The following is a 23,059-nucleotide window of genomic DNA, read 5'->3' on the forward strand; positions in this document are numbered from 1 at the left end:
CCCCCGTCACAGTAATTCAGAGTCAGCACGAATCAAGCAGAACCAGCCGGAATTACGGATTTTCAAAATTCGCGCCACATTCGGGAGAAAAATTCAAATTCTTACAGCTTGGTAGGGAATGCTGTTCGAGTACTTGGAATGCACTTCGAACCCTTCTCGAATCATTCTTGCACATTCCGAATGAATTAGCTCTCGAATGCTGCTCGAACGTACTTGGGATGCTGTTGGAATATTCAGAATGCTGTTAGAATGTGGTCAGAATTTTTAGAAAGCACTTCGAATGCCGCACTGGCGCACGAGCGCGGTTCGATTGTTGCCCAAAGTCTGATGGTCGGAAAGCGCCTCGAATGCAGTATAAACTCATTTCGAATGCGGTTAGAACGTTCCAGGAATGGGTACGAAATATACTTTGAATGTTCAGTAATTCAAACAGAATGCAGCCCGAAAAAATATAATACACTTAGAATGTACTTAGAATGCAACACGAATGTCCCGTGTGTGTCAAGAATGCCGCCGAAATGGTCTCCGATTGCGTATAAAATGGTGATTTTTCCCAGTCTCAACACGATCATCCTTGGACCATGTTGTTTTGCTACAGATTGCTGTCCTCCAGCAAGACCTCTTTGAAAGAGAGTGCCTAGGCCAATTACCCCCTGGGCAATTACACCAGACCCTCCCCGTGACCCTAACCCTACTCCTAATCCTGAACCTGATCCTAACCCTAACACAAATTCTAATTCCAAACCTAAACCTAACTCTAATCTTTACTTTAACCTTTTCGCTAACCAGTATTTAACGGGGGTAATTATATGAGCATTTGGGCATTTGAGATATTTTGGCAGAATTTGGGGTGCAACACCGTTCCGATTCTCCCTCAAATTAGGTCAGATTGTTTCAAATGCCGTTAGAATGCGGTAGGAACATTTAAAATGCAGTCAGAGTCCAATTAGAATACCCTTCGAATGCAGATCGATATTTCTCCACTTCGAATGCTCCTCGAATGTTTTAAGCATGGGTAAAACATTCGGGCTGGCCACAAGAATGAGCCCGAATGTTTGGAACGCACTCAGAATATCGGCAGAATTTTAAGAATGCACTTCGAATATGCAAGAATGCAGGAAGAATTTTCATTTCGACAGCATGCCGGCTCATTCCGCCTCTAGTGTGACCGGGGTGTAAACGCAAACTAGGCCAAATGCGGTACCAAACTGTGACCGGCGCGCTCCAAATAATAGTCGTTTGTTTACAAGCAGAGCGCCACAACGACAAAATACTGAAATATTTGAATTAAAAGCCCGGGCCGAGCCCGTCACTGTAAACGGGCAAAATTGCGGGGACGAGCACCGCAATTGAGGCCGAGCTCGGCTGCGGCTCGGCCAGGCTCTGTAGTGTAAACGGGGTTTTAAGCCAGAGGCGTCGATCCGTTTTTCGCGATGGGGGGGGGGGGGGGGCAAAACTAGGAGTTGGAATATTTGTGCTATTAGGTAGGGGAACGACCAAGCAGAGAATGGACAGGTGTTCGAAGACCTGGGGGAATGGTTGGCATCCATTCTTCTCGAGGAACGACGGCGTAGCACCAGGCAAGAAGTTTGCACAGTCTTGAGTGACTATAATAAATTACAGTCCCTAGTCGTGAATGACAATCTCTGGAGCACATGCAACAGATGCAGTCCGTTGGGGCTGAGACTGAGACTGCCCTTACCTTCCTCCTGGCTCTCTTGTCGGTCTGCTGTACGTGCCTTGCAGCATCAGCCCTCTTGACGCCCTCTCTGACGGTGCCTCTCCACAGCTGACGATTGTCAGCTGCACCTTCCTATGTGCTGGTGTTGATGTCATTTGCAAACGTCTTTGAAGCGAAGATGCGGCCTTCTCACGGGACGAGACCCCTCCCATAGCTCTTCTAAATAGCATGTCCTTCGGGATGCGACCTGCAATGGTCCATTCGACGCACATGTCCCAACCACTTGAGGCGTCTCTGGCTGAGGAGCGAAAACATGCTGAGAATGCCGGCACGGTTCAGGACCTCTGCGTTTGTCACCCTATCCTGCCACTTTATGTCCAGGAGTCGGAGGTGGAAGGTGTTGAGCCTCTTCTCCTGGAAAGCATGATATTGTCCAGGACTCAGAGCCGTATAGCAGGGTGCTGAGGACGAAGGCTTGGTAAAAATTTTTATAAAATCTTTATAACGTTGCAATGTAACAAGAATTTCCTTCTCATTTTTTGACAGCCGTCAGGTCAGGCGGTGAGGACGGGGCATCTGAGGGTCATGTGGAAATAATGCAAGGCGAGTAATGGCGGACACTGAGTTTACATAATGACTTTTTAAACGACATCGATACCCTGATCGTCATTTGCAGACAGCTAGGATTTCCCGGAGTCAACCGTGGCTGTAGGAACAAGACACTCGACATCCCTAGATCAAATATCACCTTTGCTTGCCAAGGAAGTGGTGAGAAACGCATTTCTTCACAAGACTCCTCAAGAAGGCGTGGGATGCCGAACATTTGAGTCGAATAAAATCATGCTTTATTAGCTAAAAATACATTGCCAGTTTGTGTAAATATGAGACCATGCATCACAACACCAACAAAAAGTAACACCTTGTTTTACGTGATAACTCAAAACAGGTGAAATGGGTCATCCAAGTCAATTTTGAGTTGTTCATATTTTCTGAAAGAGCTGTTCTTCTTCTATATTATTTGTAAAGTTTTGGATCATAATATGAATGGGAAAGTGGGTTTTCAGCAGTTTTTCTACAACCCTTTTTGTAGAGTAGTTTGATAAGGTCTGACTCAGAGGCCCCTTTTCAGTTTTTTTTTTTCAAAATCCTCGGCACACCCTTCACTTTCTACTCTAATAACTTTTGAAAGAAGAAAGCTACTCAGGTTTGAGTTTCTTCAGTTTGTCTCCCTCTACAAATGAAAATTTGTTAAGATCGCAACTGCTGATCTGTAAATTAACAAACATGTCGGAAAAAAGGAACGAGTCGGACTCGAGCCTGTCATCTACTGCTTTCCGCGGGCAGCGACACTAAAACCAGGCTGTCCCTGGTTGCCGGCAGTGATATCTTTGTTAATTTACAGATCAGCAGTCGCGATTCTAAAAAAAAATCATTTGTAGAGGGACAAAAACTGACGAAACTCAAACCTGAGCCATTACCCCTCTGAATAATAAAGCTACTGTTTTGAAAATTGGCATGGAAGGCATAGTATTATTTTGATTGAGATTTGGCTTCAGCTTTCCACTTTTTTATGTGTGTAGAATTTAAAAAAAAACCAACCAAACAAACAAACAAAACCCTCTCATGACATAATCTTTTATGAAAGACCTTGTGATTCTCAGGGGGTTTCAAAGCTTATTTGATGGAATTTGGTTTTGAAATGGTCGAGATTTGGAAAACAAGAGACTTAAAAAAACCCGCCTCTTATTAGGATAGCTTTAATCAAATAAAATTCGAATTTCTCTTACAATTGTATGCTCTGTAGCATTTCATGAGCTGTCTCTTAGTATCTCGCAAGAAGTTGAATTCCCAATCCTCATTTCAACCAATACTATACCATCCTTTTAACGTTAACGTCAATTTAATCTCCTCGCAGAAAATCAACTGAGCGACTGCGATATCTCTTTGAATCGTCGTATGTTTCAATTTCCTGCTTGGGTCAAATGCTACAGCCTCGGTAAGCCTCCAAACGGGAACTCGATCGAACAAATCCTAACACTGCCCCCCTAAAAAACAATAAAACACACACACACACACAAGAAAAACAGCAAGTTTTTGGTTGGTGCTTTGAAAGACGTATTAATTGCCGCTTTGTCGATGTAAATGGCCTAATCCGTGTTTTTCTCTTTTTACATAAACAGATATAGCAGTGAGATCATACAACATGTCTCGTACGTTTCAACTGTAATTTTACACAACAAACAATATAGGTCCTACATCTATTACATTTCGATTTATATCTACATCATTAACTCCATGTTGTAACCATTACTCTAATTGTATATATATGTATATATATATATATATGATATGCACATAATAGTATGGCGTGAAAAGAAGGAAAGCCATTCAATGATGGCACATGTGAAAAAGTATGTATCGATATTTATTCCTTACCAAGTCTTTGTAGGGTAAAATACGGAAAGATGTTGGTTCCGCCAATGCCAATAAGTCTTTAGGAGCACACCAGGGATCATCAGCGATCGGCCATTTAAGTATTGGACACCTCCCTTCTGGTTGCCATACTAAATAAGTAACAATAGCATGGTATTCAAAATGCGAACATGTCATATTCATTTCATCAATGGTTTTGTGTTTCCACCTCAATTGCTGTTCCTGTTTTAAGAGAGTGGATATATAGGTTGTTTCTGGGACCACAGTGTGAACCATCGGAAGTACCTGGAAGACGAAAGTATGACAATCGACCTCTGCGAAACGTTCTGTCAGTCAGCGGAGTACAGATACTTTTAGCCGGAAACCAGTGCTATTGTCAAGACACCATCGTTGGACAGCGTCTGCAGGGCGACGACTCCTGCCAGGCCAGGTGTAGCGGCAGCAATGATCCCTCTGTTGGAAGAAGCAGCTGCGGCGGGTCATCTTCTATTGCACTCTTCGAAGGTAAGTGATCACAGCAACGACTAATCTTCCTTGTGTTATATCAAAAATGGATATAATTATCGTTGTACCACATGTAGAAGGCTAATTTGAGGGCAATGCCATACAAAAAAAATCCAGACATCAGGTGAAAGGACATAATAGGCCTATAAATAAATGTTTTCCTTCATTCAGCTCAAAAATATGTTTACTTTAAAATGAATTAATGATAACAGTGTGGTAGGGCTCTCATGCTGTATGATACAGCAGGTTATAAGTGAGAAAGTATTTATAGTTCATTAATAAAGCCGAAAAGTAATTGAGAATTATAACGGTTTTCATGAAGGGTCTCGTACATTGACGTTCTGTAGAGGAGAAACAAAGCAAAATTTGTTGATTACGTGTTATGGTTAGATGAAAAAAAAATGAAAGCAACACGTTTTGTGTCTCTTCACAAACAAATAGTTTGAGGATTTTTGATAAAAACATGACCTGGAATTGTCTCCGTGCTTAAAGTATAACAAGGTGTAACATTTTGACAAATTGCGCCTAGCAGAGGTCATCAAGGGAAAAACGATTTGGTATACATCGTCATAGTTTCTGACCGTCTTTTTTTGTATTGAATAACACAATTAATCATGTATCCTTTTTGTTACTTTCGTGTTCACTTTTCTAGTTCCATTTACTAGTACAAGGCAAGAAACTCCGTGTTTTTGTCAGTCTCAAATTCCAACTACATCAACCGCGACGATGTCCTTTTCGGATATTTCCCCTTCAACACCTGAAGGTAGTGTTTATAGTGCTTGAATTATCGATTATCATTATCATTGTTGAGGATATGCTCAGTCTAACATTTCTTGCATAATTGCGAGGAGAAACAAATAGTTAAGAATATTTTGATACCTCTGATGCCTTGTACATTTTGATGCATTAATTAAAGTTACCTTGCCTGATTAGGGGGCTGTTAAAATGTCATTTGCAAAAAGAATTTAAGCCTAATTTCTGTTGCAGAAACGATTGGGATAACCCCTCTATCCATTGGGACAGGACGTGCTTTGACCAATTGCTTTTTCAGACAAAGCTTTCAGATTCAACATTATTTTATTTATTTATATGCAGCTATATTATGAAGATAATTTTACGCTTCCGTTAATCTTAAGATTAAACTGTATGAGCATGTAAGCCTGCTAACATTAGTTTACATCAACCCCGACACGACGTCTTTGTTCTTTGTTTTGTTTGTTTTCCTCTTGATTCAAAATCTTATCGTGTACTTTAACGTTAAGAGAAACAGAAAGTAACGCCGCCTGTGCATCACGTTAATACAGTTCCTGTGTTCAAACAATATGAAGGTGTTCGTTTTTCTTTTTTCTCCTATATTAGTAATACCCTTATTAACTGTTTTCTTTCTTTTCTTTTTTTTTTTGGGGGGGGGGGGGGGCTAGTATTGCATATTGGTACATCTTTTCATATTCTTGAATCTACGCAAAAACAATTGAAAAAAGTTGCCGGCACGATTTGTTGGGTCTAGAAATGTGAGGTGATTGTAAGAAAGTGAGCAAGGTTCTTTAGAATTAGAGAGAAGGCTTTTATCTCCAAGTCGAGACTATCTAATTCCGAAATGATGAAGGGAGTGGACAGTACTGGTTGAGGTGAGGATTCTGCCTGTAATGTTTCGGGGGATATTTAGAAACCACTCTATGAAATGTTTAAGAGCATACAGTTCTAAAGAGAATCGAAAGTTTATTTGATGAAAATTGGTTGCGGAATGACTGAGATATCTAAACACATGGTAACACAAAGAAATCCTAATAAAAGTCGTAGGCTGTCAATTTTATTATGATCACTTTTGAGGTTACCTCAGCCATTTCAAAGCCAATTTTTATAAAATAAAGGTTGAATCCTTCTTGAAATTACATGCTCTTTCATATTTCATTAGAAGTTTCTCATTATCTCACCAAAAATGTTATAAACCTGAATCTTCACCTCAACCAGTACTGTACAGTCCCTTTAAAGTTCAATGAAACAGAATCATTGTTAGAATATGGGCAACAACAGGGCCGGCGCACTGTTTTCAAAAGTGTGGGGGCCCACTTCCGGGTTTCATGAGCTAACAAGCAAAAAAAAAAAAAAAAAAAAAAAAAAAAAAGGGCCTCAGCTCATTCTCTCCCCTCCCATTGTAGTGCCTCTTACGTACTTCCGGGTTGAAAAAAGTGTTGGGGCCCAAAGTGATGACACCTTATGTATTCCTTTGTATGGTGCACAAAAAGTGTGGGGGCCCGAGCCCCCACGGCCCCCACGGCTGCGCCGTCCCTGAACAATTCATGGGGGATCAATTTGGATCAATTGAACATCAGTCGATAAATAGGAGGCAACAGCAAAAGTTATGGCACACGTACTGTGATGGACTTTTTCAAATTTATTTTGTGGGCAAACTTTTCCTGAACTTGTATCTCTTTCCCTCTTTACTCACCCCTCCCAATGGCGTAGAATTTAAGTCGATGCATGTCAATATTATACACAGTTGTGTGTGGTCATTTGGGAAAGGAATTTATTTCAGACACGGCAAATTTAACAAGCGTTTTAAAAAGTCTGCTTACTTCGTGCCAGAAGTAATCTAAACATTCACCTTTTCGTTGTGATATTCTACATATGTTCCTTTTACGCACATGAGGAGTCAAATTTATCCTATTACTCGCAGTATCTTCATGCCTGCTACACCAAGTCTCTATAATGTCGGACCTGTAGTGACCCCTGTGTACAAACACACCTTGTGTTTTCAACCTTCCCTAACTTTCAGTGGAATCATGCACAATTTTGCCGACTAGTACTGGCGCTATAAGTGGTGGCGTAATATCCTGCGCTGCAGGTATCATCGTCGTGATCGTACTTCTATTTCTTCGACATCAAAAGTAAGTTTTGGCGTTTGCATATGTTGCGGCAATGTACATCTGAGATACCAGTTCTTTTTTATTCTGTCATCATTTTTTTTTTTGCTTCCTGTATGACCGTTCTGCACACTTATTACTTGATAACTTTTTTTCCGCATTTTTTTTCCAAGCAAAATTAATAACCCCGGAAAGGGGGAGCACATGATTATATTTTGTGTCAACAATAATGCGACATTCTGGGAAGATCGGGGTGGCAGTCCACACCCCTTCCCCCCTCCACGTCCGAAAAATAATTGCAAATCCACTACAGCCCTAACATGTCGGTTCTGCCCCCTTCCCTCCCTCTCTTGTCATGACATTAATTTTAAAGAATCGTCTAATAACAGAGTACCGAATACAACGGCATGGGGAGACACAGAGGCGGATGAAAACCATGAAAACTATAATGGACAGGAGAAAAGTGGAGATATAAACAATCAATCAATATGCGGACCTTAAGCAACTGTTCTCAAATGAAAGATTTTAAATTTGTGGGCTGATTACGAAATCCAAGTAATTGGTAATAATTAGTAAGTAGTATATCGCAATGACAGTTATTTTCTTTTCTATTCTCCTCCTTTTTCTACTTTGATTAAATATTTATATTCCTTACTTCTCTCCAATCTTTTTCTTACTTGTCATCTTTCGCAGACGAAAGGGAAATGATCCTGCTAGGGATGCTACCGATGTTCAAAGACCGTATACAGAGTTGCAGACTATACGTCTTTCATTACTCCTGTCTACCAGGCTTTAAAACCGAACTTGAGGTCGAATTCTGTTGCCCCTTCGGATACAGTTTACCAGAATCCATGCGCCATGCCGAGAGATTTTTACTTGGATTATCAGAATCAGGACCTATTCATGCCGCCGCGAGGGCCAAGTTTGAACAACAAACTTTATCAGAGTCGGGGGGGGGGGGGGGGGGGGGGGGACTAGAGTGCCGCTGGCGACAAATGCAAACGAGGTTTATAAGAATGCGAACCCTCAGTCAAAGACGTTGGCGTGCCATAGTGGTGAAGACATATGACGTAAATACGTGAATGTATGGGTGAAAGCAATAGGGTCCAAACGATAGCAGGTCTTCACAAAGGACTACACATTTACATACGCAAACACACACACACACATACACACACATGCACACAAACAGCTATACGGACAATAAACTAACAACAAGAACAACAACAATAACTATAATTCTTAGAGCAATCAGATAATAAACAAACGGCAGTTTGTTTGTTTTTTTTCATTAAAGGCTATGAACTACAGACTCGATGGGGTTGTAGACAAACTCAGAACACAAATATCTGCGTAGGTAAAAAACTTACTTAGCTTTGCTAGAAATAAAGGTCTACTGACGTAAAGAAATAGTTATGCATATGCCAATACACTAATCGATGTCATCGCTGCGCAAGACGTAGAGTAATATTGTAGTGATCGTTGGAACCTGCAGGCACTCAGCGTTCACCAACGTTGCCTCGGCGTGTGCATGCGTGATAAAAGGTTAACAGTGCTAATAAACATCATAATCTAAAGGTACACATACACATAGACACACACACACACACACACACACACACACACACACACACTCACACACACACACACACACACACATACATACACATGCACATGCACATGCCCATGCACACACACGCAAGTTGAGACCGGAAAGTGTACATGTACTTATGACTTCCGCATAATAGAATTTCACTTTCAACTTCCCGCTTTTCTGATGAAAAAATCATAGATATTACAAGATATTTTAATGCATGGTCATTGGAATACTAGCAGGAGGAAAAGTGAAGAGCTAAAAAAATTGTGTGTAACAATGAGTAACGAACATGTTCAGCAGCTGCACGTCAGTTCTCTTTACAAGAACATTCCTTCTTTATTAAAGTATCAAAGTTCATCAATCGTCAAAGTTCTTGAATTAACTACCAATTAATCACCAGTTCTTGCAAAACTTCAATGCCTTTGAAAGAGAATGTAGACTTTTCATAAGTTCAGTTCAGTTTTAGTTCTACATTCCAATTTCAATAAATTTTGACTTCGTTCTAGCGGAGTACCAGCATAATGATAATGAGCTCAATGTCTTTATTTAGTACAATCGCAGACAAATTATAAGAAAATACTTTAGGTAATGCCAGATTGTGTTGAAGGTACACTAGCAGCGAAAGCATTTCGAATGAAGTTTTGAAAAATGTGAGGCAGAGGTTAAGATGGTCCCAGGTAAAGCTACATCATTAAATATGCTGTCGTAAAGTAGAGCCTTCGTCATAAATCATGTCGCTTACTGAGTGAAGAGCAGACTCGAGCGATTGACAAGCGTTGAGTTGAGCTATATAATATGTTAAGCAGTGATGGCGTTGATCTGTAAAATAGGCACATGGTTGTATGTTGCTGAGATGCTGGACACTTTTGTTGCATTTTAAAAGTGTAAGTTGACCTTCATTACTTTAAATGATTTCAGTGGTCGTATGTTTGGTAGTTTGCACACTGTAGTACTTTTAGAAACATAAATCAATACCATTACTTGTATCATACTACAGGTGTATGTATCTTTTTTTTTTCTTCTATTTAAAAGTGTAATGTGTTATAGTCTGTTTCTGTCATGTATGTACGCAGAGTGATGAGAACGAACACTATTTTGGTATACGAAAAAGGGCTACTCTGCCTAAAGAATTCCAAAGGATAGATAGATAGATCATAACATGAGAAATATTTCAAAGCTTACTGAAGAAAATTCATCGCCAAACCATATTCTCGTTCTGTTGCCCTCATAGAGGAAATTACTGACTGCTAATCATCAAGTTCATTGCAACTCTGTTATCATGATGATTATGGATTTATGATATATGGTGTGTACCTAGGCGTGTATAGATATGCATCGTCGGTAATGTTAGGTGTATGTTTTCTAGTAAAGTGATGTTTACTCTGATATGTCGATTTTCGTTTGGAATGGCAGCAATATTGATTACGATTGTTGATTTTTTCTTTCCATTGTTCAACTGTTTCTTATGTATACTATATGCCTGCACGTTTTACTACATTGTTTACATGTAATATTTTATATATCAAGTAGCATATGGTTGGCTTAGAAGGATGTGATAGAACTTAATTTCATTTTCATTTAAACCCAAATTTCTTCGTGTGCAGATTAATAAGAGACATAGTGATAGTATCGTCACCTTGCGCTATTTGCGCCGTATCAATTTGTGGCCGATGTTTTTGTTCAGTAAAAGGGAAATGAAGTAAAAGATTCTAAAATCCAACTATTTTCGTAATGCAGTTTGCGTCCTTTTCAAATAAAATTCCCTCCAGTTTGTTTGACATTTCTCTCATTGGTTATGTCATCTCATGTACGATGCGGCATTTACTGAAAACACTAGAGTAAGAACAAATGCAAAGAACGTGATTTTCAGCGAGTTAGAGGGGGGGGGGGGGGAAGCCAAAACTGAGGTGTGCCGGCTATAGTCTAGTTTATAGCTTGTTTCTTGTCCGTTGTAAAAGGTGTTTGACAAGATATTGAATAGACACATCATAATTCAACTTTTAATCACGACAACTAGGTACACTGTTTCAACTGCTCTATCATTGAAGAGACAAGACATAAAATATAGTACAAGACCTAACACGAAAAGAGGCACAAAACACCAATCTGTAGATACACACGAACATCTAAAGACACGTTTTGCTCTTATTTGTCCAGGCTCTTCAGAGTCTAAGCCGAAATAAATAGCGCTGCACACCACCCTTAAATATATACAATGTATTCATATATGAGCTCCCCTTGGGAAACATCTCATATTATTATGGGGATCCTCGAGGACAAATTTTATGAACAATGTTTCATTTGAATACAACATTGCTTGATTCGATGTCAATATTGCCTCGGTCGGGAAATCCCGTTTCAAAAGGGTCCGATGCATTTTTTTTTTCACAACAACCAGACACTAGAACTCACTCATTTATTTTTATTTATCATTAACCATATAATATATGCGTAATCATAATAATGATAATAATAATAACAATAATGGTAATAACAATGATAATAATAACTTATTCATTTAATCTAAATCATTTGATAATAACCATTTAAATCAATTTATAAAGATATTTTGCATGATTATCTAGATATCAATAATGTATAATCTATATACTTATGTATATTATATTATATATATGTATGTGTGTATATATATATATATATATATATACACATACATATATATATATATATGTACCACCGTTGTCAAGAAAGATGACAACTGTTCCGGAGAAAAGGCAACAAACAAACAAAAAATCGAGAGCCCAAAGCGTGCCTGCAGTAATATCATATCTATCCTGTAGTCCCTTTCATTACGACCACTTCTTCATTTAAATCCTTGTTACAGTTTATTTGTCTTTTATTGATAATTACGGTGCCGTTGAGAGCATGCTGCACCAACTGCCCAAGTCAACTGGTCCTGCGTAACTTTAATATGTGTAACACTTTCTTAAAGAGATTCAGTAACGCCAAGAAACTAAGTACTTTTCTTTACTTTGTTGACTGTATCACCCCATTGGATTGCAATACGTTACAAGATATGCGCGAAATATCAGTGGTGAGAGATATTTTAAAAAATCTAACAACGAGAAATGTCACAGTACAAAGTTGGTAAGTATCAGTAAATCTGGACCGTACACACTATCTTGCATTATTAGTTAAAACACAACCATGCAAGTATTTTACAGGCACAGCCTAACTGAACACTTATCTACAGTCTTATAGGTCCAAGGCCTGGTGCAGTCAGACGAACTCAACATAATTAGGTGTGACACAACTAAATGCCACGCACATCCTAATTTTCATCTTCAGTACGAGTCAATAATTTTCTTTGTTAGTATTTGTTGTGTTGTATCGTCCATTAACTATATCAATGCAACAAAGTACCTACTACATCAAACCCCGGCACCCTACCATGGACTTTGCTTTGAGTATTTTCTACTGCAAGAATCCTTGTGAACAAAATATATGAAATATATTAAAATATAGTAAATGTATTATGTTGAACATACAATGCTTTGCTGGCTATCATAATATCTATCAATTTCAAAAACAAGTTTCAGCGCCTTCACCAAAGTCTTTTTAGTTGCGTCATCAAAAAGGGATCAATAATTTTCAATAGATTAGGTTCTCCTTAAAGCATTTCGTTATAACAGCTCTTGTTGGCGAGATCTTTCAAAGAGGGGACAGCTAGTGAAAGAAATATCAGTTTTCATCACACAATGGAGCCGTTAACCAGTCTCGCGCAGTTTGTGCGTAGTTCTCACAACGGATGTGCGAATGTAGTAAGCGAAATAATCAACGTTGGTGAAGGTGATGGGACAAGCTATCACTTCCGAGGCGATCTGGATGTAGCTATCTTTCCGAAGCGCAGCTGAGGAAAGATAGCGTACACATTCAGATCGCCGAGGAGTTTGTCTCATTGCCTTAAACTAAAAAGTTGATTATTTGCTTTATATTCGACATCTAGGGTCCTAGATATTCCCATTTTATTCCACATCTGAAACCATTTTAGCTGTCTTAGAACATCCTCGGGGCTTAGGCTACGTAGTTTACTTTATGACGTATGCGCGTTGATGACAAAACAACAAATTTGCTCCGCGCCCCGCGCGTGGCACCGAAATAAAAGTGCGTTGCACTGGCAAGTGGTCTATCACTTGACCCAGGTCAAATGATAGACCACAGTGCAACGCATTTTCATTTCGCGCGTACTCAAAATTGTAAGTTATATCACGCGTTAAGACAGTGTGAACTAAGAGATCAGCGAGACAAAATGACTATCATCATAGAGTGTAACGAACTTTTCTTCTCAGGTGATGTGATGGGCAAAATTACGCTTTATCACGTGATCAACTCTTGACCAATCCTATAGCAAGATTGTTGGTATATGGAATATAATGTGTGCTATTGCTGAACCAGAACAGCCACTCACAGATACACGAAATACCTGCGACTTAAATGCAAATAACTTGCAAAATGTTTCCAAGGATAGTTTATATCATTCTTGAGTTGAAATCAAACGTATTCTCTTTTCTTTCACCTTTCTCTCATTTCCATTTCTCTTTGTTGTTTGTTAATTTGCATAGATTTTTTTTTCACGTTGTTGTTTTTGTCGGTTATGTGTGCACATGTTTGACCAGCCAAACAAATTATTTCATTTGTCTCGATACGCTCTAGTGTTACGCGGCTTACAGCGCCAACTTAGCGCCAACTTCGAGAAAGTAATAATTATGTTACTCAAGTCACGACTCACTGCCTAGACATGTACAAATTCACGTCGAAACCAATCAACCCCTGGCTATCCGTCGAGGAGTTTCAAGTCAATGAGGAAATCAATTTTTCGAAACCGGTATTCATACATGAAGGATTTATGATCGTGATGATGCAAAATGAATTTCGGTTTCGCAGTCATCCGTATTCGAATGTTTCATCTACTAGTATGTGCGTTACAGAAGAAAGGTTTTGACTGCTTTCTCTCCTTTTCTTTTAGTTCTTGTGGCAATCTATGACGTTCAGATTATGATTCCAATGCTTCAAAGACGTACGTGCATTGTTTGACAGGGCAATAACCCAAAGCTTCTTTGTATTTTGTCGTCTTTGTGATATGAGCTCGTCTAACCAGGGTTCCATGTCATCGTCCTTCTGTGATGGAAGAGTTACTAACAGTGATTAAGTGATCATTACCGTGCTCTGCTAGAATGATTGCCAAAACCGATGTATCGTGCAGTTTGAGAAGCTTATCATGACTTACGATTGCCCATGTCTTATGCTTTTCTTAATCAATGTAGAGCTCTGCTTCTGACTGCTCTCTCTCTCTCAATTGCTGACGGAACCAGCGGGGAATCACCGAGGGAGGGAACTGGCACACCTAATCATCTTACCATCGACATTGTTATTATCCTCGCAGTCAACAAGTAGAAGTCAATCCGTCTTCCACTACGCAGACCAGTAACGGCACGACGCTGTCGCATAACGCGTCCGTGGCACTCTAGAACCCTTGTCACTGATGGACCGGAAGTGAATGGTACCATTCTCAGCAGCACTTCTTGCCTTTGCCAACATGAACTCTACGATGTCTACTCCGGTCTCGACGGAGTTAGGTGAAACGTTGTCGTTCTCAGCACTGACTTCAAATGACACGTTACCCTCGCTAGGAACATTCCACTCGATGTCAGTGCTGGCAAATCGTACGACAGATGGATACAATCTTTCTATGACGACTACATATGTAGCCACGGGTAATACCGACATGACCTCTCTACACCCCACCACACCTGAGGGAATTTGGACAGGTAAGTTGAGGACTGTGTAGCCCTTTAAGTCTTTAGTAGAGGTATATAAACAGGGTAGAAATAAGTAATTCTAGTGGACCACTTCAGCTGCTTCGAGCGAACATGAGAAAATCAAACAAATATTGATGCAAGCTTTATTTTCAAGAATCCAACGGGTTTGAGATTCAAGCTAAGAAAAAATATTATCTAAATTATCATATGTACACTTCTCAGTGAGGCAAGGGCAAATGACAAGGTTGGACAGGCATGGAGCAGAGACGGTCGCATCTACGTGCTGTTGAAAGGAACAAACAATCAAACAAGACTGGTCCACAATACAAATGACATCAAAAAGCTGTGACTTTTAACATGCAAGATGTAACTCTCAAGTCTTGACCATCTTATCTCTTGTGGAACTCTAACTTTATCTTCGGCATACTTTTGAACTCCTTCTGACTTTTTGATGTGATTTCCGTGTTTTACTAAATTTTGTGCCTGATTTTTTTATTCTTTATTCCAGTAGTGTTCTTGAATGCATCCTAATGTGTGTGTTTCTTGTGATGTCTCTGTATGTGTATATTTCGTTTTCAACCATGTTTTTCTCAAAACTTCCAGAATTAAGACGTAAGTGTATTCAAATACAGTATTCATCATTATTGATTCTAATGAATTCCATCAACGCTGAATATTTGACATATGATTGTGTTTGCATTCAAAATGAGTAACACACTTGAAAGCATAGATCCAGATATTCACTTTTTAGAAATATCCAGTTCATACAAATGTTATACTCCATGTGAATTCAATCTACAAGTTTGATAACAGATCTGGTCTTAGCTTAATACATTTCAACGCAAGAAGTTTGCAGAAAAACTTTGATAATATTTATGTTTTTTATCATCACTTAAACATTCTTTTTTCTGTCATAGCAATATCTGAAACTTGGATGGTTGACACTCCTATAATCCCGTATAAATTGCAAGGATATACTTTTATAAATTCTAATAGGTATTTTGGGAAAGGGGGTGGGGTAGCATTTTTCATTTTTGACAGTATGAGATTTAAGACCAGAACTGATAGTTTTCAAACTGAAGAAGAGAAGGCTTGTTGTGAATATCTTGTTGTTGATTTTGAGGGCAGTAATAACAACTCCACTGTGGGTGTGATATATACAGAGTTCTTCGTATTATTTCAAATGAACGCAGGAATTTATATATCTTAGGTGATTTTAATATAAATTCATTGGGAACCTCGTTAGATCAAGAAGCCAAATGTTTTATAAATCTCAACTCATCCTACGGTTTGGTCCCTTTAATTAATACCCCTACACGTATAACAAGGAATAGTGAAACACTCATTGATAATATTTTCACCAATGCTATATGTTTTGAGTTGGCTTGTGGCAGTTTTTATGCTGATATCACTGATCATTTACCGATTTTTATGTTTGCAAATACAGCAATATCAAAACATGAGAAAAGACCTCAGGAGAAAATTAATCGAAAATATCAGATGAAGGTTTGAAAAAGGTAAACCAAGAACTTGTTAATTCAGATTGGTCTTCTGTGTATTCAACTTCTGATGCAAATGAAGCTTATAATGTATTTTTATTTTTGTTAATTTCGGTAGTAGATAGAAATTTGCCTTAGAAGAAAAGTAATGTTCGTAAGAATAGAATAAGGAAACCATGGATTACCCCAAAATTGTTAAGATATATAAAGAAAAACATTTTGAATTATAAAACTGCTATAAATGAAAAGAAATATGAGGTGTATAGAAATAAAGTAAATAATTGTTTACGTCATGCAAAAAAAAAAAGAATTTTCCTGTAACAGAATGACACAAAATAGAAATGATAGCAAAGGTACTTGGTCAATGATTAATGATATTTTGAAGAAAAAAAAATACGAAACATTTACCTGGTTATTTTGTAAGTGATGACAGGGAAATAAATGATCCTCAGATAATAGTAAATGGATTTAATATTCATTTTGAAAACTGTTGTAAAATTGCATTAGATTCATTGTCTGACAATATGACATGTATTTCCTTATTTGATACTTACCTGACAGATCACTTTTCCAAGTCAATGTTTTGAAACCCATAGCAAATCATTGAAAAAACAGTTTTTCGTATGATGTCGATTATCTAAATGTATACATAATGAAACAAATGATGTATTCAGTTATTAAACCTTTACTTCATAATTATATTCAGTCTATCTTTGCAAACAGGTACAGTTCCCCTAAAACTGAATATCGCGAAGATAGTACCTGTATATAAGAAAGGAGATTGTCATTCATTTAATAACTATCGACCCATATCAATATTACCATGCTATCTTTTTTAAATAATAGAAAAATGTTTATATAATCGGATTTTCTCTTTTTCGTCTTTTGATAATATCCTTTGTAATAACCAGTAGAGTTAAAAAAATTCATGGGACTAATCATGCTTTAATAAAACTTCAAGATACAGTTGTTAAAGCTCTGAATATGAATATATTTTTTTTTTTTGCTGGATCTTCAAAGGCCTTTGATATTGTAAATCATAAAATATTATTGTATAAATTACACCATTATGGTATTCGTGGGACCCCTTTAAAATGGTTCTCAGATTACTTATCATTCGAACCGTTTTCAACCGTTTTTGGAAATTGTTCTCCACCTTTAACTGCAATTAATTATGGTGTCCCTCAAGGCTCTATTCAAGGTCCTTTGCTGTTTTTGATATATACTAATGATATAATCAATTCTTCTTCACATTTTGCTTTCGTATTATATGCAGACGATACCAGTTTATTTTACACCCAATCTGGAACTGAAAATTTGAAGGATAATATCGAGTTTGAGTTAGAAAAAGTTATTAAATGGTTTAAAAGTAATAAGTTGATTATTTATTTTGATAAAACTAGTTTTGTTATGTTTCATTATATATTTAGCAAGGTTATTGATTTCATAGAGAATATTGAAATCACAGTTGATTCACATAGTATAGAAAGGTTGGAGAGTGTTGAATTTCTTAGTGTTTATATTGATAAATATTTACCATGGAATACACATGTACATTATGTTATTAGTAAAATTTCGAGGTGTGTCGGTAAACTGCATAAAGTAAAATATTATTTGCCATTACGTGCTATTATTATTTTGCATAGTTCATTGATATTACCTTATTTAACATATTGTGTAGTTGTTTGGAGAAATTGTAGTTAGTCTAAAGTAGATGCATTGATAAAGTTGCAGAAGAAAGCAGTTCGTATTTGCACTAGTAGTGATTATTTTGCACATTCAGCCCCTTTATTTAAAAAGTTGAATATTTTGAATTTTCATGATCTATTTTTATATTATGAAGCAATAATTCTCGCTATCGCCAATGACGTAAAAAGTACCCGGATCTGGCTTTTTCGTCAATATTTAGTGCACTTGGTAGCAAGGGCACTTCCGGCGCGGGGCATAATTTGCACAACGCTAGCGTGCGCGTACGTGTACCTTACCTATAGCGCAGCGCCGACCACGGATACTTGTACAGTAGGCCGCTGTACCGCCCGAGCCAGCGAGTGGCCAGGCCTGTCATACTTGTACACTGTAGTCCCCGCCGGCGGCCGGGCGGCCTTGCATTAGCATGCATCACTACTGCACGCAGCGCATAAGCTAACACATACCGGTACAGCGTACCGCTTGATCATGCGATCGATGTGCACATCACAGATCAGTCATCTCTGCATACGCTGAAAATATGCTGGAAAATATTCACCCACCTGGATATACAGTATATCGTCATAGAATGCCCATCTTTTTTAATTTGTTCTCTGTCGAAATGTCGCGAACACAATCGGGAACGAAGAGTGATCTCGAATTTCTGTCTCCGAAGCAACTTCTTCCAAGTAACTACGTACAATGCATGTACGGTAGGCACTAGGCCTACTACCTAGTGCTACTACCACTACTAGTAAGTCGCGCGTGCACGTACACCAACTGCGCTGTGGATTCACCCGCAAACTTCACCCACGCGGCCACGTCACGTCTCGCATGCCAGTAAGGGTCCCATTTCTGCAGATTTTTTTCATTTATTGTCGTGCGAACAACACATGGCAGCTTCGCAGCAACAACCAATAGTCGTATTAACAGCAATTTCTTAAGAATGGAGAAATTTCAAACCATATTAAAGCTGTAATTCAAGTCGAGAAAACCGGAAGTACACGCAGAATACAGTCGGGTTGTGTGTGTAAATAGCATTAGTCACGTATCACGCGCGTACGAACGGAAGTGACTTTGCTACCGGACTATCCCATAATGCACCGTAAATGACGCCTAAATCAACATCCGGGTACTTTTTACGTCATTGGCGATAGCGAGAATTGGGTTTCAGCAGTTTCAGAATCTGTTACCTCCTGATATTTCTCAAATGATTTACGTAAATAACAGCGTCCATCATTATGATACTAGTAACAGTGATTTATTTCATATGTTTTAAGGTTAATACAACTTTTGTTAAAAGATCTGTCCGTGTCACTCTCCCCGTTGTTTGGAATTCTTTGTCAAGTGATATACGCTGTCAAAAATATTTAAAAATGTCTAAAAAGTCTCTACGAAAGTACTTTTTTGACAAATACTAAACCGTATCTTTTCTCTGCGCATTTTCATATGATTGTTACACCTACATGTTTTTGTTTTTGTTGTTTTGTTCTTGTCTCGAAATCGCGAAAATATCAGTGTGCCTCCATATTCTTGTACTCATACATACCTGAGAGATCTTATTTCATACAAGGCCTAAAGGCTTTTCTCTTGTTCTCTTTTTCATTTCCATGAACTGTTTGATATGGCAAGTATGTAAATCTAGTTCTGTTTGTCTGTATAATGTCATTCAATTGTTTTTGTGTGTTTTGTAACCACTGATCTTTTTATTGGAATGAATAAACGAAACGAAACGAAACGAAACAGCATACATGGCAAATGATATGTATATATATATATATATATATATAGAGAGAGAGAGAGAGAGAGAGAGAGAGAGAGAGATACGTGTATATAACCCTTAAACTAAAGTACACACCCAAGTCTCTTCAGCAGAACTTCATCAACTTTGTTAAGACTGATAAAGTGCATGATCCGTTCAATCCCGATTATTTGGGGTGATTGGATATGCTGTTTTTGAGATGTTCATCAAATAACAGATTTGACATGTAATATTGATTTGCATGTGAACAACGCCACATACAGAATGAAATAGAGATTTAATACAAAGAATAGTCAGATTGTGCAAGGTCCTCTCCGATAAAGCTATTCTTTATGTCATCAACTCGATTAAACGTACATCCTTATTAACATTTGCATAGCCAAGGTTTGTCAGTGGTAGAAAAAAAAAAATTGTCCCGTATATTAGCCACTGTACATAATGAAGCCTTTGACCCTTCAACTTATTACTGTCATGGTCGCGTCTGATCCGAACGTTCCTTTTAACAAAAAACAACAACACACAAATAACACCAACAAATGATCGTGTAACTGGTCTATTAAGTGTGTGAAATACGAAGGGATATGGAATGTAACTTTTAGAACACACAGAAAAGTCAAATTACAGGATAGAGCTATAAACCTAAACTGCTTATTTTTTTTTTCATTACAATGAATTCGACTGATCAAGAAATCTTTGCTCATAAAATGGTCTATGTCATGTGGTCAATATTCTTATGAAAAATATGAGAAATATAGAGCATGATTTTTTGTCCCCTCCGAACGAGTTCGAGCAGGGGACTATGAAACGGGCTCCGTACGAGTGTGTGTCCGTGTGTCCGTGTGTGTGTCCATGTGTGTGTCCGTGTGTGTGTGCGTCCGTGTGTGATCAAAATGTTCAATTTGCTACTTCTCTGTCATTTATGAGCCAATTTTGATTCTTTTTGCTTTATATGATAGCACTACATGGGAGCTTTGAAACTTCAACACAGAATTTCAGTTGTGACCTTTGACCTTTGACCTATATTGTACATTTTGCTACAAAATGCTAATCCTTCGCCATTTCTAACCCGATTTCGATTCCGTTTGCTTTATGTGATGGCACTAGGTGAGGGCTTCAAGACTTCTACACAGAATTTTGACCTTTGACTTCTTTGACCTTTGACCTTGATTTTTGACCTATATTGTACATTTTGCTACAAAATGCTACTCCTTCGCCATTTCTAACCCGATTTCGATTCCGTTTGCTTTATGTGATGGCAATAGGTGAGGGCTTCAAAACTTGTACACAGAATTTTGACCTTTGACTTCTTTGACCTTTGACCTTGATTTTTGACCTATATTGTACATTTTGCTACAAAATGCTACTCCTTCGCCATTTCTAACCCGATTTCGATTCCGTTTGCTTTATGTGATGGCAATAGGTGAGGGCTTCAAAACTTGTACACAGAATTTTGACCTTTGACTTCTTTCACCTTTGACCTTGATTTTTGACCTATATTGTACATTTTGCTACAAAATGCTACTCCTTCGCCATTTCTAACCCGATTTCGATTCCGTTTGCTTTATGTGATGGCAATAGGTGAGGGCTTCAAAACTTGTACACAGAATTTTGACCTTTGACTTCTTTCACCTTTGACCTTGATTTTTGACCTATATTGTACATTGGCTACAAAATGCTACTCCTTCGCCATTTCTAACCCGATTTCGATTCCGTTTGCTTTATGTGATGGCACTAGGTGAAGGCTTCAAAACTTGTACACAGAATTTTGACCTTTGACTTCTTTGACCTTTGACCTTGATTTTTAACCTATATTGTACATTTTGCTACAAAATGCTACTTCCGGCGGGGACATTATATTACGCACCGCGTAATTTCTACCTTTCCTTGTCTATCTTTGATCTTCCTTTGTGTGGAGCAAGAAACAAAGGTATTTGACCTGTCTATGTAGGCTCTTCCAGGATATCTAAATGAACGCTCTCCTAGAAGTTAGATCAAATCTAGAAGTGTAAAGAAAAGAACAGCAAACTTATGTTACTGTGGTTGTTTAATTTGACTCTATTCATTCAACTCATATTGTACAGTCTCACCGTGTGGATTTGAGTTTTGTTTTTTTTGCAACAAACAGTGAGGAACGTACCTTTCTATTACTTCTGTTTCCTCCAGACTCGTTCATCCGCCTCATCATCATCGCCGGCACCACGGTGGGCTCGTGTCTCGTTCTGCTCCTCGTCTTCGTCCTCGTTTTCTGCTGTCTCAAGAGACGGCCAAGACGGAGGAACAGCCGCCATTACAAATTCAAGAAGGAGTGAGTAGGACGATGGTAATTACAATGTTGAGAAAAACAATCACTGGAAAGTCTTGGTGACGAATGATAACTAGATTTGATATCAACTGTAATGAGTGTGATTGGATTAATCATAGTAACTGAAATTGCAAAGCACAATAGTCCTGATAATCTTTGTATGAATTTTGTAACGTCTATAATACCAATGATAATGATAACAGTATGTCAGTCACATTTTTCACTTATATCTTAAAGTACGATAACAAGTTCAGCTTTCACTATATCAAATTTCGGCACTAGGGGAATAAAAAAGTGACTGGAAAAGTATACGGAGAGCAAAGACCTCCATCATGCATCTCATTTTCACCTATACAGCAATGAATGCTGAAATCGCCAAGTTTTCCTAATAAAAAACCTTTTGTTTACGTCATCAGCATACATTAGCTACGTGGCGCCACGCCCTAGCAGAGCACGCGCTCAGATCGGGTATGTGAACCTCAAATACGCGCAGTTGAACTCCCACGTTCATTGACCATATCTGTGAAAAGATGAAAAATCCTTTAAAAATCCATTAAATTTCTGGATCACTAACAAAATTCAATCATCTGGTTCGTGTGTTATTATCAATAAATAGATAATAATATGAACACTTGTAATGCGCCGGTATCCATCATGAATAGATGCTCATGGCGCAAGAAAGATAGGCAGAAAGAAAATACCAGTGAAAAAGGGGTATGGGAAAAGGAATAAGGAAATGTTTACAAAAAAGCTTGTCTAAATAACCAGGTTTTAAGTGGGCTCTTAAACTCACTTAGAGAGGACAGATTACGAATGTTTTGTGGGAGTCTGTTCCATAGGAATGGGCCAGCATACAGAAATGATCGATCACCCCAAGAATTATGAGTTTGTGGTACAGCATGTAGAGATGAGTTTGAAGACCTAAGGTGCCTAGAAGGATTGTAAGGGGTA

Source organism: Diadema antillarum, unplaced genomic scaffold (genome assembly GCF_040938485.1).
Source record: "Diadema antillarum isolate AM-2024a unplaced genomic scaffold, OU_Dant_1.0 scf00000093, whole genome shotgun sequence".
Taxonomy (NCBI): domain Eukaryota; kingdom Metazoa; phylum Echinodermata; class Echinoidea; order Diadematoida; family Diadematidae; genus Diadema; species Diadema antillarum.